A 14,687-nucleotide genomic window follows, 5' to 3' on the forward strand; every position below is an offset into this window, starting at 1 on the left:
CAACTGCAAAAAAGCCTACCGGACATGCCTCATGACCAAATCGGCCTGACTTCGTTGCAGTCACTCATAATCAGTGGTGTCTCTGGGTGAAACATGACTTTTTCGTGTGTTTTTTTTTTGTAACGAGTAACGGCATGGCGCATAGAAAATGTATCGGAGTAGAAGTATGCAATTAAGGTCGGAAATGTAGTGAAATAAAAGTGATAGTAAGCTGAATTAAAAAAACTCAAGTAAAGTACAAAATCTCCCAAAACGTACTTAAGTACAGTAGTGAAGTATTTTTACTTTGTTACTATACAACACTGCTCCAGGTTTCATGTGGAAGTGGGGAGGAGAGTATTGTTTGATCATTTGTTCAAGATTTTAGAATATGTTTCAATTTGGGAATTCATTTTTTGCAAAATATTAGAATGTAGCATCTTGAGTTCATGGTGCAGAAATCAACTAATTAGCATGGGTATCAGATTTAAATTTTCTTTAAAATGTTGGGCATAACTCACCAGAGAGCGTTGGTCATAGGCCGAAGGGTCCATGGAAACTGAACTTCCACGGCGAGACTCCATATGATCGATTCCAGCCTCCCTCCTTGTAAATTAGCTCATCCCCCAGAATGGAATCAGGTCCTAGAGAGCCTTTGGGAGTTGGCATGGGTGTAGCAGCTGTGTGCATAATTATGGGAGGAGCTGCGGTGCTACGAGGGTCCACATGACCATTGGCTGTCATCATCAGAGAATACATTTTTAACTCTGTGGATGGAGGAGGGATAATAGATGCTAACAATTAGTGTTAATATCATCAATTACTCACCCAATTATTTTGTAATTATGGTAATTTGACAGCTATGAAGCTGTCAGTACAGGAAGAAAATGGCATGATTGAAAACAATGTGAACAATTTGCCTAAAGTGGGCCACGATGACCTTTAACATCAATCTACCTGTAGACAGTAGATTTTTAAATTAGAATTAAACACACATACTTATTGATGGTACATGTGTTGTTTGAGTCATACTTAAAGCAACATGCAGTAACAGTTACACAAATGGGAAAGTGTGTCCAAATTTGACTGATAGTGTATGTGATTTTAATAGTAAGTTCTAAGTACTTTTTGGTGAAAGTAATAAGCTTCTAATGAATCAATAAGAAACTAAAGCAAGCTCATTAAGCTCCTGTCATACATGGGAAGGTAACAGGAAATGGGCATCTGAGCAAAATGTTTACACTTGGAAGCTTGTTGATGCCCTCATGGGACCTGCTGTTATTACTGGCCCCTCTCATGAGAGGTTACCCCTCATAAAAGGCCACATTACTACTGCAACAACTGTCTTTCTATTGATTTCACCTCTCAAGAGGCCCCCCCTTCAAATGCAGACAGCATCCCACTCAAAAGGATGAAAATCCCCTCAGCAATTCCATTCCATGGAAATTCCCAACTGGGTTTTCCCACAGAAGTTGCATCAAAACTCTCTTGTGAACATGAGCTTGCGAGATTACTCCAGTAACAAAGAAGAAAGAAAAATAGCTCCTGTTGACAAAACGTCCACATCTCGGAAAAGAAAAGCTTTAATGTTAAAAGAAAAGGTGAACGTCATTTGTTGAATGAGAAAGGAGAAGGTTCCCAAATGTTAGCTGTTGATTTCAGTGTTGGTAAAATGCAGATCAACAGCATTCATACAAATGCTGAAGATGCACTAGAGGAAGAAACTCTTGCGTCATGTTTTGGATGGTGATGGATGACATTTCCAAGGCATCAGATGTTCCCAGCCAAGTTAAATATTTTATGTGCTTCATTGTTTTGTGGACTAATCTTGTTTTGATTTTACATCATTTTTGTGACTTTAAAAGATCCAGTTGTTGTGTTGTGATGTTTTGAACGTAGATTGAGTGGAAGACATAGTTTGTCTCTAAATGTGTGATTTTTTTTTCCCATACTTTATGCTTGTAGCAATATGTTATCAAGTACTGTACACATGCTGTATTTTTTCTCCCCCTCAACAAAGGCCAGTTCAGGTGGCCTTAATAGAGGAGAGCCACTGTATGGACTTCACTGACACAGTAGAAGTACAGCCTGGACAGATTCTCCCAGCAGCAGTCTGTGGACTGCTTTGTGAAATGTGCTGGTCACTGTCCATGGTGTTGAAACACAGCCAAAATAACAATAATAATAATAATAATAATAATAATAATAATTATTATTATTATTATTATTATTATTATTATTATTATTATTATTATAACAGAAGCAGAGGTAATTCTCCCCACCTCCTCATACAAATGGAGGTTTGTTTCAAAACATAGGCCTGCATGTTCACACACACATACTATTTGAGTGTGTTTAAATATAGACAGGCACATTTGAAAGGAAGCTGCTTTTCTGACTGTGGTTTGTTTTTGAACCTAAATGTGGACACAAGAAAACTTGCAGAATGAATGTAAAAGTGTAGCACATGGTGCAGCATTGATAAGGACAGGACAGACACAGTGACAATGTGGTGAATATGTAGTGTGAAGTGATTGGTCATAGGAAGAACATTGAAAGAAACAATTGGACATATGCATGTGGCAAGAAATTAGTGGGAATGTGTTAATTGTGCAAACATGGCAGCAATTTAATCGGGCAAATTATGGACTTGAAAACGGCACATTTTTCTGTTTTCTGCACATGTTCCTTCGCATAGAGTTGATCAGGTTGTCAGTTGTGGCCTGTGGAATGTTGGTCCACTCCTCTTCAATGGCTGTGCGAAGTTGCTGGATATTGGCAGGAACTGGTACACGCTGTTGTATACGCCGGTTCAGAGCATCCCGAAACATGCTCAATGGGTGACATGTCCGGTGAGTATGCCGGCCATGCAAGAACTGGGACCTTTTCAGCTTCCAAGAATTGTGTACAGATCCTTGCAACATGGGGCCGTGCTTTATCCTGCTGCAACATGAGGTGATGTTCTTGGATGATGGCACAACAATGGGCCTCAGGATCTCGTCAGGGTATCTCTGTGCATTCAAAATACCATCAATAAAATGCACCTGTGTTCTTCGTCCATAACAGACGCCTGCCCATACCATAACCCCACCGCCACCATGGGCCACTCGATCCACAACATTGACATCAGAAAACGGCTCACCCACACGACGCCACACACGCTGTCTGCCATCTGCCCTGGACAGTGTGAACTGGGATTCATCCGTGAAGAGAACACCTCTCCAACGTACCAAACGCCAGCAAATGTGAGCATTTGCCCACTCAAGTTGGTTACGACGACGAACTGGAGTCAGGTCGAGACCCCGATGAGGACGACGAGCATGCAGATGAGCTTCCCTGAGACGGTTTCTGACAGTTTGTGCAGAAATTCTTTGGTTATGCAAACCGATTGTTTCAGCAGGTGTCCGAGTGGCTGGTCTCAGACGATCTTGGAGGTGAACATGCTGGATGTGGAGGTCCTGGGCTGGTGTGGTTACACGTGGTCTGCGGTTGTGAGGCTGGTTGGATGTACTGCCAAATTCTCTGAACGCCTTTGGAGACAGCTTATGGTAGAGAAATGAACATTCAATACATGAGCAACAGCTCTGGTTGACATTCCTGCTGTCAGCATGCCAATTGCACGCTCCCTCAAATCTTGTGACATCTGTGGCATTGTGCTGTGTGATAAAACTGCACCTTTCAGAGTGGCCTTTTATTGTGGACAGTCTAAGGCACACCTGTGCACTAATCATGGTGTCTAATCAGCATCTTGATATGGCACACCTGTGAGGTGGGATGGATTATCTCAGCAAAGGAGAAGTGCTCACTATCACAGATTTAGACTGGTTTGTGAACAATATTTGAGGGAAATGGTGATATTGTGTATGTGGAAAAAGTTTTAGATCTTTGAGTTCATCTCATACGAAATGGGAGCAAAACCAAAAGTGTTGCGTTTTTATTTTTGTTGAGTGTAGATCTGATGCTAATAGCTTTTGCAGATTAAATGAAACATGGGTGAATAGAGGGATTGCAGAATATTATTGGTTTAGCATCACAAATAATGATTAAGAGGTGAAAAATTATGACTTCAGAATGTTGACGTCCTACCACATCTTTGGTCTATCGTACTCAAGCAGCTGATTCTAGTGACTTAAAATCTTCAGGTAGGTTGATGTGCGTATTAGTGAAATCACTTGTTTTGGTGTGCAGGTAGAAGCAATACAGGGTGGGACTTCTACTTTCTGAAGCTGGGGTTTTCCACATCTGAGAAGACTGCACAGTTCAACAAACAGTATGATCTTAGGTACGGAAGGGTCTGCTATTGTGAAAGGATTACCAACCCACTGCAGTGGAATCTTTCATAATATAGCCTCAAAGCTGCTGACTTAACAGATGAGATGACCTGTACCTTGATGAAATTACTCCAGTGAACCATAAGAATGAGGCAGAGACAGGGGCTGGTAGAAAGATCTACAACCCCTGGCAAAAATTATGGAATCACCGGCCTCGGAGGATGTTCATTCAGTTGTTTAATTTTGTAGAAAAAAAGCAGATCACAGACATGACACAAAACTAAAGTTATTTCAAATGGCTTTAAGAAATACTATAAGAAATCAAGAAAAAAAGATTGTGGCAGTCAGTAACGGTTACTTTTTTAGACCAAGCAGAGGAAAAAAATATGGAATCACTTAATTCTGAGGAAAAAATTATGGAATCACCCTGTAAATTTTCATCCCCCAAATTAACATCTGCATCAAATCAGATCTGCTCATTGACATTGACCCTATGTGTCTTTTTTGCAAGGAATGTTTTTGCAGTTTTTGCTCTATGGCAAGATGCATTATCATCTTGAAAAATGATTTCATCATCCCCAAACATCCTTTCAATTGTCCAAAATATCAACATAAACTTGTACATTTATTGATGATGTAATGACAGTCATCTCCCCAGTGCCTTTACCTGACATGCAGCCCCATATCATCAATGACTGTGGAAATTTACATGTTCTCTTCAGGAAGTCATCTTTATAAATCTCATTGGAAAGGCACCAAACAAAAGTTCCAGCATCATCACCTTGCCCAATGCAGATTCAAGATTCATCACTGAATATGACTTTCATCCAGTCATCCACAGTCCACAATTGCTTTTCCTTAGCCCATTGTAACCTTGTTTTTTTCTGTTTAGGTGTTAATGATGCCTTTCGTTTAGCTTTTCTGTATGTAAATCCCATTTCCTTAGGCGGTTTCTTACAGTTCGGTCACAGACGTTGACTCCAGTTTCCTCCCATTCGTTCCTCATTTGTTTTGTTGTACATATTTCGATTTTTGAGACATATTGCTTTAAGTTTTCTGTCTTGACACTTTGATGTCTTCCTTGGTCTACCGGTATGTTTGCCTTTAACAACCTTCCCATGTTGTTTGTATTTGGTCCAGAGTTTAGACACAGCTGACTGTGAACAACCAACATCTTTTGCAACATTGCGTGATGATTTACTCTCTTTTAAGAGTTTGATAATCCTCTCCTTTGTTTCAATTGACATCTCTCGTGTTGGAGCCATGATTCATGTCAGTCCACTTGGTGCAACAGCTCTCCAAGGTGTGTTCACTCCTTTTTAGATGCAGACTAACGAGCAGATCTGATATGATGCAGGTGTTAGTTTTGGGGATGAAAATTTACAGGGTGATTCCATAAGTTTTTCCTCAGAATTGAGTGATTCCATATTTTTTCCTCTGCTTGGTGTAAAAAAGTAACCGTTACTGACTGCCACAATCTTTTTTTCTTGATTTCTTATATTGTTTCTTAAAGCCATAAAGTTGTCATTTGAAATGACTTTAGTTTTGTGTCATGTCTGTGATCTGCTTTTTTTCTACAAAATTAAATAACTGAATGAACATCCTCCGAGGTCGGTGATTCCATATTTTTGCCAGGCGTTGTAGAAGCTGTTGATTACAAATGATTTTTCCAACCTCATATCTGCACCATATAGGAGGTTGTAAGCAAACTGGCTAGTTTTGTTAAATGAACTGACATTTGATCAGAACTTTGCAGCCAAAGTGTAAGTGTGGACCACAGCGAATGTGTGATGTACTCATATAACCTACCGGTGTCTCTGAGCTGCTCTACCTTCTCATCCTCCTCAAAGTTGTCTGATTTCTTCTCATCATCCGACTCCGACCGATTAGCATCACCCTAAAACACATGTACAAAGATAAACGATCCCATATCCCAGAAATAATTTTTTGTCTTGCTTCTTTTTTCTATAAGTTTGTCATCTTGGAGAAGATTACAGCTGTAGTTGCAAAGAGGGAAGAATCAGGAACAAGTGGTAACACAACCCATCACTCACTAGTTTAAAGAACAGTGATTTCTACTTCATGATCTGAGAGGTTGGCAATGAAGTGGGCCAGTTCTGACCTGACAACATTCTATTAGGAGGTAATGACAAAGAAGGATTCAGGCCATGATTAGATGATAGATGCTGATAAGAAAAACAAAAACAAAAAAAAATCCACCCACCTTACTGGAATTATTGCCAGAATCAGAATGCAGCTACATTTCCTAGCAGGTAAGATTTTTCTAACGGAACAAGGGCTTCACTGTCTATATTTCCATAAAACATGCATAAAATGGAGTGGGTATGAGAAGTGCAATAAGGGTATTGCTCCACATTGACAAAGAACAACAAATTCAGATTTGCCAACAATTTGAATGTGCTAACGCCCCCATGCACCTGTGGGTTTTTGTTCATTCAATTCAGTTCAACTTATTTATAATATACAGCACCAAGCGCCTTGTTGGTTTTGGCCGTGAAATTATTTTGACTGGCATTTATTGTCTCTGCGAGCTCATAATGAATTCAGCCATCCAGCTCAAAATCTGAGCAGGACTGTGAGCGGAGCTTTTAATACGGTGCTAACACTGTTTCGTTTTAGAAAGTACGGCTGGCTACCTTTGGTACTTTTAAAAGTATCATTTGTCCACATTTTGCTGTTGACTATGTTTCAGCAGGAAGTGCAGTTACAGCACAAAGGTTAAAGCATCTTGAAACTAACACTACAGTGGATTGAATCCTTAATAAAAAGTATTAAATCCTATTGAGGTTTACAAAATGGGTCTTACATTAATGCAACCAGGCACGATACAGTCCCATTGTACAAGAATAAAATGATTTAAAAGCACATCTGGCAGGAAATGTTATTTTTCTGTAGTAGAGAGCTTGGATCTTCGACTGGACTGGGTTGCTTGACGTAAGGACGTTTCGCTTCAAATCACAGAAGCTTCCTCAGCTAAAATTCTTGCGCTGTTAGCTTCTGTCTGACCCTTGTAGAGAAAAACAAACAGAAGCCACAAAAAGCTGGAGTTTAAACCTAACCAGACCCCTCCTACCGAGAGGCAGACTGCTATTGGCTAGTGACTAAACAATTGCTTAATTAGCACCTATTGTGCTCTAGTTAGCACCCTCCTAATGACAGGGTAGCTGTCCTCCTAACGATGGGAATGACGCCCTCTCCTGGCGGCTCTCCTAACGCGTCTCCTGATGACGTGAATAACTTATTACCATGAACAAAAGACTGAAACTGCTTGACCGAGAACCGCCATTGTAAAGCAGTGGACAAAGCATGTCTCAGAACCCCCTCCCTGGTTCTGTAGCAACTTAATTATGACATAAAACAAGAATATTATACGTAAATCTTTATAACCCTTTAGATGTACATATACCACTTTCATATGATGTCGGCTAGCTCATACCTTTAGGAATACATGCAGTTTAAAATAAAGCAACAGTGAGTTGCTGCCCATTTTATTTGTTCCTTGAAATGTCAGTTCTCACCTCAGCTTGAAACCCTCAACCAAGATGGCCACCAATAAGTTGAAGAGCACATAGTTTCCAAATGTCATAAGAGCTACGAAGTAGAGAGCAGCCCACGGTGAGGGTGAGGCCATGCCGCTATATACACGACATTCAGTCCTCCTGGGTCAGAATCTGGAGACAGGTTAAAGTTACAACAACAACAATGTGATTGAAAGAAAATAAATGCATACAAATCTGACAAGCCGTTAAGACTTGGAAATGAAAATACATTGCTGTGAGGGTGTAAGTCGATTGAGGTCTGTCCAAGCACATTTTTCTATTTAAGAGACGGGACGTTTGACCCCAGAACTGCCCTGAAAGGGGTCATTTTGCAAGAGTCAAGGTCATTGAGGTCAAGGTCGATAAATTTTGATTTTCAAACCAATTGGGACCAAATTTGGCACACGTGTAAGTAATTCTACAACTACACTGGCAGGTTCAATCAAAGGTTAATTATTCATTTCAAGGTCACAGGCTAAAAAGTTAGATTCCAACAGGCAATGATTAAATAGTTTAATACAGGTGGTTATCATTAATGATGCTATACTTACCCAAAGTATCTGCTACACTGAAAAAGAACCAACTAAAAAAAAAAAACATAAACCTGAATGACTTAAGTTGTTTGAACTTACGTTTGTAAGTTAGAGTTGATCTAACTTGCAAACGTAACCCTCTGGGGTCCGAGGGCATTTTTTGGACAGTTCACTCGCCTGGCATAAATGTTTATTATTGCTGTTAACAGCTCTCCCTGCATCCCACAATCAAGTTTTATGTCTCTTTTTCAAGAGAACCTGTGTTTTCATTACATATGCTTTTGATGTGTTTTATAAGTGTAATAAGGTTTACAATCAGAAATAAGAAAGGAAAAAGTAAAACAGAAAATATTTTCCAGACACATTTATTCAAAACACACAGCAAACTATAATAATAACTGTTTTGACACTTTATAAAGGTAATTTGAGGTCTTGTGTGAAAGACTGTGCAACAAAAAGGTTCAAACAATAAACACAAATGCACATTTTGAACAATATATACAAAATGTCTATGTGTTTTTTGTCTTCATCTCAAAGCAATTTCTGTCTGCTATTACACAAAGGGTTACAATCACAAACTTCTACTTCTACTGTGTTTTGGAGTGTTCTGTGCTGCTCCTAAAGCAGGCTTTCAGTCACACTTTGGCCCACTTTGGCTCCTTACAGTCTAAGGAGTGGCCGTCCCCCTCACTCCATTGATATGGTAAACAGTGCTTTACGCTGAGAAAGCAACAGAGTTATCCAGTAACATTCACATGCAAACTAGTGGAGCAATCCTGATAGTTACACACTCTTTGTTTGAGCACATGAGATTGTCATCAGAGGCTCTCTGTCTGCTTTCATTGATCGCTGTGCATAATGGTGCAGGGTGCCCAGTAGTATGTACTTACTGAGCACCCAGGGGGCTTTTCAAATGGGCCAGCTAGTAACATATCACTCCTGAAAATGATCTTTGGCTTTTCACGTGAGGTAAATTTGCCCTACGATTGGGATTTTGGAAAACCATGTGACGGTGAACCAATTCTGATTGGACACTCACATTTGCATGTCACACTCACATGCGCATGTCATCACACAGCTTCTATGAAGAGTACAAAGATGTCCAATGGCTGGCTCAAAAGTCGGCAGAGTTAACTTTTCAGCAAAAAAGTACGTTTCTATCTCATATCATTAAAAGTTATTTATATTTAGTAAAGGCTTGGAATTAGCCATCGTATACAACGGCATCGGCCAAGAGGGGTTAAGTTCAAACAACTTAATTCAGTCAGGTTACCAAGTGTAATTCTTTTTTGAGTTGGTTTATTCTGTGTATAGTCCTAAGCATCTTCAAATCCACACTACTAATGTCTATTCATATTAAAATTCATCCTTTTTGGGAATTATTTGTCACCAAAGACATGACAATGCATCCATTCATTACACTTTCACAGCTGTAGGAAAAATAAATATATCAAACTTTAAGCAGTGATAGTGAGATAAACATCCTTGAAAGGTGGTGACTTTTAGATAATACTGCTTCTTCAGCATTCTCTTTCTTCTTTCTTTCTTCTTCCTGTGACTTCCTCCTCCACACACAGCAAAACGTGACCAACCTCTCGGATTCTGCTTCCTGCTGACGCATCCCTATTGAAAAGAGGGCAATCTATGAAGAGCAACTGAAGCAGACTCTCCACAGAGAGTATAATGAAATAACAGGGAGAACAAAAAGAAGAGAGGTATATGAACTCACCTGAGATTATGACATACTGCAGTGTGGATACAAACTCTTCCCTTCTGTTTACACTTGATTTTTCTACATATACTTATTATTTTTCCATCATCTCATTTATTTGTTGTTTCATGATTTGCAATAATCAGCACACAGAGGGTCCTTTTAATGAAGCTAATCTAATCTAATCTGCATAACCCACAGCACCCTGGGCAAATGGTGATAAGATTACCACTGGTAATTATAAAGGCTACGGTTCATTGACTTTGACCTTTTGACCCTCAAATCAATAGGTTTCTTGGGGTCACCATGCAAAAAACATATCAAGTGTGGTGACAGTCATGCAAATACTGTAGGAACGAAGTTATTATGCTCACAAGATTTTTTCAAACTATGCTCCATTGGCCTTTAATCATTTGACCGCAAAGACAAGCGGTTTCTTGGAGTCAATATACCAAACACACGAATCAAGTTTGGTGATAATCGGGCAGTTAAACAATAAGTTACTGTGCACAAAATCTTTATGAAATACACTACGGTGACCTTGACCTTTTTGACCCCCAATCAATCATCTTTAAACTACACAGAATGCATATAATAAGTCTGGTGAGGATCAGAGGACAACTGAAGTAATCTCGCTCAAAAGTGAAATGTTGCACGAGTGAGTGAGTGACTGAGTGACCCCCCCTGCACATGGAGGAAAAGGCCTTAATTTACAGCTCCACTGCAAATATAATAGATTTAATCTCAATATGCAATCAAAACGTCATCCTTTCAAGATATGCATATGCAATAACATCCAGATCCCGTCACAATATGAAGCAAAGGCAGTGGTGGGCACAGTTCCGGTAATCTGTTAACCTCTAATTTGCGAAGATAACTTTTTCATTAGCAGATTAGCTTTTCAGCTAACTTTGAAAACCATAAGCAGGCCAGTTAGCGTCCGCTAAATATAGTTCCATTAACTTTCAGTCCGCCAACATTTTTGCTGGCATAGTGAGTAAGCTTAATGGTCAAAAACATTTGTAAACCCTAAAATAGTACATGTTAGTTGCTGTCTGTTGTGTGTTGCAACAGTCAAGCCACTGTGAGGAACTCAGCCGTCCCCCAGCAGAATGGGGGGGCAGGTGCTGGCTGCTCGAAAAACTGCCATTTACTTTGGACATCACTAATATTAAACATATATTAATCAGGAAAATGTTTGTGATTGATTGGTATGAATGACTTCCTAATGAAGTCACTCAGAAGTTGTATGGTGTCAAAAACACCATGGCAGACATAAGTATATTTACTTGTACATTTATATTGTGTTGTGTAGAGTGAGTAGGCTATGCATCAGCTCTGTGATGCCTTTCATTTGTCTTGTTGCAAACAAGTGTTCCAGATGATGCTTGTATGACTTGTAGAGTGAAGAATAACCATATAATAACAGGAACATCCATGTTTCCATTATATATGATTTCTTCAGTGTACAAGAAGCAGAAATTATCTTATGATTCACAGGGTCATCAGAATTGCTTTGTGGCGACAAAAAGTACAGTATACGAGGGCTGTCAATAAAGTAACGGTCCTTTTTATTTTTTTAAAAAACTATATGGATTTCATTCATATGTTTTTACGTCAGACATGCTTGAACCCTCGTGCGCATGCGTGAGTTTTTCCACGCCTGTCGGTGACGTCATTCGCCTGTGAGCACTCCTTGTGGGAGGAGTCATCCAGCCCCTCGTCGGAATTCCTTTGTCTGAGAAGTTGCTGAGAGACTGGCGCGTTGTTTGATCAAAATTTTTTCTAAACCTGTGAGACACATCGAAGTGGACACGGTTCGAAAAATTAAGCTGGTTTTCAGTGAAAATTTTAACGGCTGATGAGAGATTTTGAGGTGATTCTGTCGCTTTAAGGACTTCCCACGGTGCGAGACGTCGCACAGCGCTCTCAGCCGCCGTCGTCAGCCTGTTCAAGCTGAAAACCTCCACATTTCAGGCTCTATTGATCCAGGACGTCGTGAGAGAACAGAGAAGTTTCAGAAGAAGTCGGTTTCAGCATTTTATCCGGATATTCCACTGTTAAAGGAGATTTTTTTAATGAAAGACGTGCGGAGATCCGCGCGTCGGGACGCAGCCGCCGTGACGCTCCGCCACAGGAAAAACACCTCTGTTGAAAGCCTTAAGGACAAGTTGGAACATGTCCTGCCTGTTAAACAATTTCTCATATAACTCCACTGAAAGCCATCAAAAGCCGCCTGGATTTTACAAATGGTTATCAACACGGAGGTTTTTTCCTGTGCCGCCGCACCGCGTCGGCTGCGTCCCGATGCGCGGACCCGTCCGCACGTCTTTCATTAAAAAAAATCTCCTTTAACAGTGGAATATCCGGATAAAATGCTGAAACCGACTTCTTCTGAAACTTCTCTGTTCTCTCACAACGTCCTGGATCAACAGAGCCTGAAATGTGGAGGTTTTCAGCTTGAACAGGCTGACGACGGCGGCTGAGAGCGCTGCGCGACGTCTCGCACTGTGGGAAGTCCTTAAAGCGACAGAATCACCTCAAAATCTCTCATCAGCCGTTAAAATTTTCACTGAAAACCAGCTTAATTTTTCGAACCGTGTCCACTTCGATGTGTCTCACAGGTTTAGAAAAAATTTTGATCAAACAAAGCGCCAGTCTCTCAGCAACTTCTCAGACAAAGGAATTCCGACGAGGGGCTGGACGACTCCTCCCACAAGGAGTGCTCACAGGCGAATGACGTCACCGACAGGCGTGGAAAAACTCACGCATGCGCACGAGGGTTCAAGCATGTCTGACGTAAAAACATATGAATGAAATCCATATAGTTTTTGAAAAAAATAAAAAGGACCCTTACTTTATTGACAGCCCTCGTATGACACTTGAGAAAACTAATCTCTGTATTAAAAAAAACTAACCTGGAAAACAGTTACAATGGCCCAGAGCAGCGTGTCAAAGTTTTTGCGGTCAGGTATGGTGTCTCCATTCTCCATCTGGAGGCTGAATTTACAACCAAACAGGTGCATGCCCAGTATACTGCAGAGAAACCACATAATACATCCTTGACTGAACAATATGTGATTTGGGAAGGTGACTCTGTGTGTCTGGGTGCAAACCTGAACGTGAAGATGAAGAGCATCAGCAGCATGCAGAATGTAGCCACATTGTCCATTGTTTTCATCAGCACCACCAGCTGTCTCCTCAGAGCGGGTAGGAATCGAACCAGCTTTAGAACCCGCAGCAGACGAAAAGTTCTCAGAACGGATAAGCCGCCATCAGCCTGGCCAATTATCTCCCACACACTGACAACCACACAAAGCCACGTTAAATTTTTTGAGAATGGTGGATTTTCTGAAAATGGTCTTAAACTGTGCAACTGTGGTTTGAAAGTACTCCGTCATTTATATATGAGAGTTTGAGTAGATCTGGCAAAATTTGAAATTAAATTTCAATAAAATACTTTTTTTTTAATTTATAGTCTTTAATAATTGTTTGCCACAGTGCATATTTAACAAAATTACTTTTTAAGACATACTGTGTTGCAATATGTGATGGAGTCCTTCAGGGTTAAATTGTCAAGCCTCCCTTGCTTTTTTGAAGTATAATGTAAATAACAAGATGCTGTGCTGTATAGAACAAAGCAACAAATAAATTAATACACCAGCTGATTTTTTTTTTTTTTTTTGGCAATAAGAGAGGCATGACGTGTTTGTCTATTAACAACTGAACAGGTCTCAGCATCAATATAACTAAATTCTGGGTTTGTTAGTGAAGCATAGGGTTGGCTGCCGGTGATCATATCAGTACCCTCTGCTTCTTTGTTGATTTGACAGTGAAATGCTTTTGTGTTTAATTCAATTCAATTTATTTTGTTTATATAGCACCAAATCACAACAAAGCTCTGTTAAGGTGCTTCACACAAGTAAGGTCTAACCTTACCAACCCCCGGGGCAAGCACACAGCCGACAGTGGTAAGGAAAATCTCCCCTTGATGATATTGAGGAAGAAACCTTAAGCAGACCAGACTCAAAAGGGTGACCCTCTGCTTAGGCCATTCTAACACTTACAAGGTTTTTCAAAGTTTTAAAAAAGCTGAAGAAACAGAAAACAGGAGCTCAAAAACATAACTTTACAAAAAAAAAAGATACATTTGATGAGAAGTCCACGCAGGTAGTTCCAACCGGTTGATTCTGTTCTCTATCTCTCTGTGTTTGGGCCTGCCTGGACTGTATGGAGCCACATGCTGAAGGACACCATCATATATTGGGACACTAAGTCCCAGCATGCCATTCAAGGGTCAAATGCTGATGCTTATCTACATATGCTAATGTGTGAAGCAAACGAAGGTAGACAAACTTGGAAGATTTTGCATTCCCAAGAGTGACTAAGATTTCCAGAAGGTTAACTGAGGCCTCTTGATTCAGAATGAGGGTCTAATGACTGACTGAAATAGTCTTGGTTCAGGATTAGGATACAGGTTTTGGGTTTAATTTCTCTAAAATGCACATTAGGTGTGGAAATTTGAACAATAATTCAGGAAAGGGGTAATGGCATTATGGATATCCAGAAATCTTGCACAGCAGTACAATTCTGACATCGTCAAGATCCAGTTCAGGAGTTTTCCACCTTTGTA

At 40.2% G+C, this 14,687-nt stretch overlaps 1 protein-coding gene and 1 long non-coding RNA gene across 4 annotated transcripts in view; both read right to left on the minus strand.

Moving 5' to 3' along the window:
* cacna1ha (calcium channel, voltage-dependent, T type, alpha 1H subunit a) overlaps positions 1-14,687 on the minus strand; it is a 483,986-nt gene that overhangs the window by 117,420 nt on the left and 351,879 nt on the right. The window lies entirely within an intron of this gene.
* Positions 694-7,866, minus strand: LOC117528315. Its single transcript, XR_004565731.1, has 3 exons — positions 7,790-7,866; positions 6,060-6,147; positions 694-746 (listed from the first exon to the last, which is right to left on the minus strand). It is a non-coding gene; the product is annotated as an uncharacterized LOC117528315 (long non-coding RNA).

Source organism: Thalassophryne amazonica, chromosome 16 (assembly GCF_902500255.1).
Source record: "Thalassophryne amazonica chromosome 16, fThaAma1.1, whole genome shotgun sequence".
Taxonomy (NCBI): domain Eukaryota; kingdom Metazoa; phylum Chordata; class Actinopteri; order Batrachoidiformes; family Batrachoididae; genus Thalassophryne; species Thalassophryne amazonica.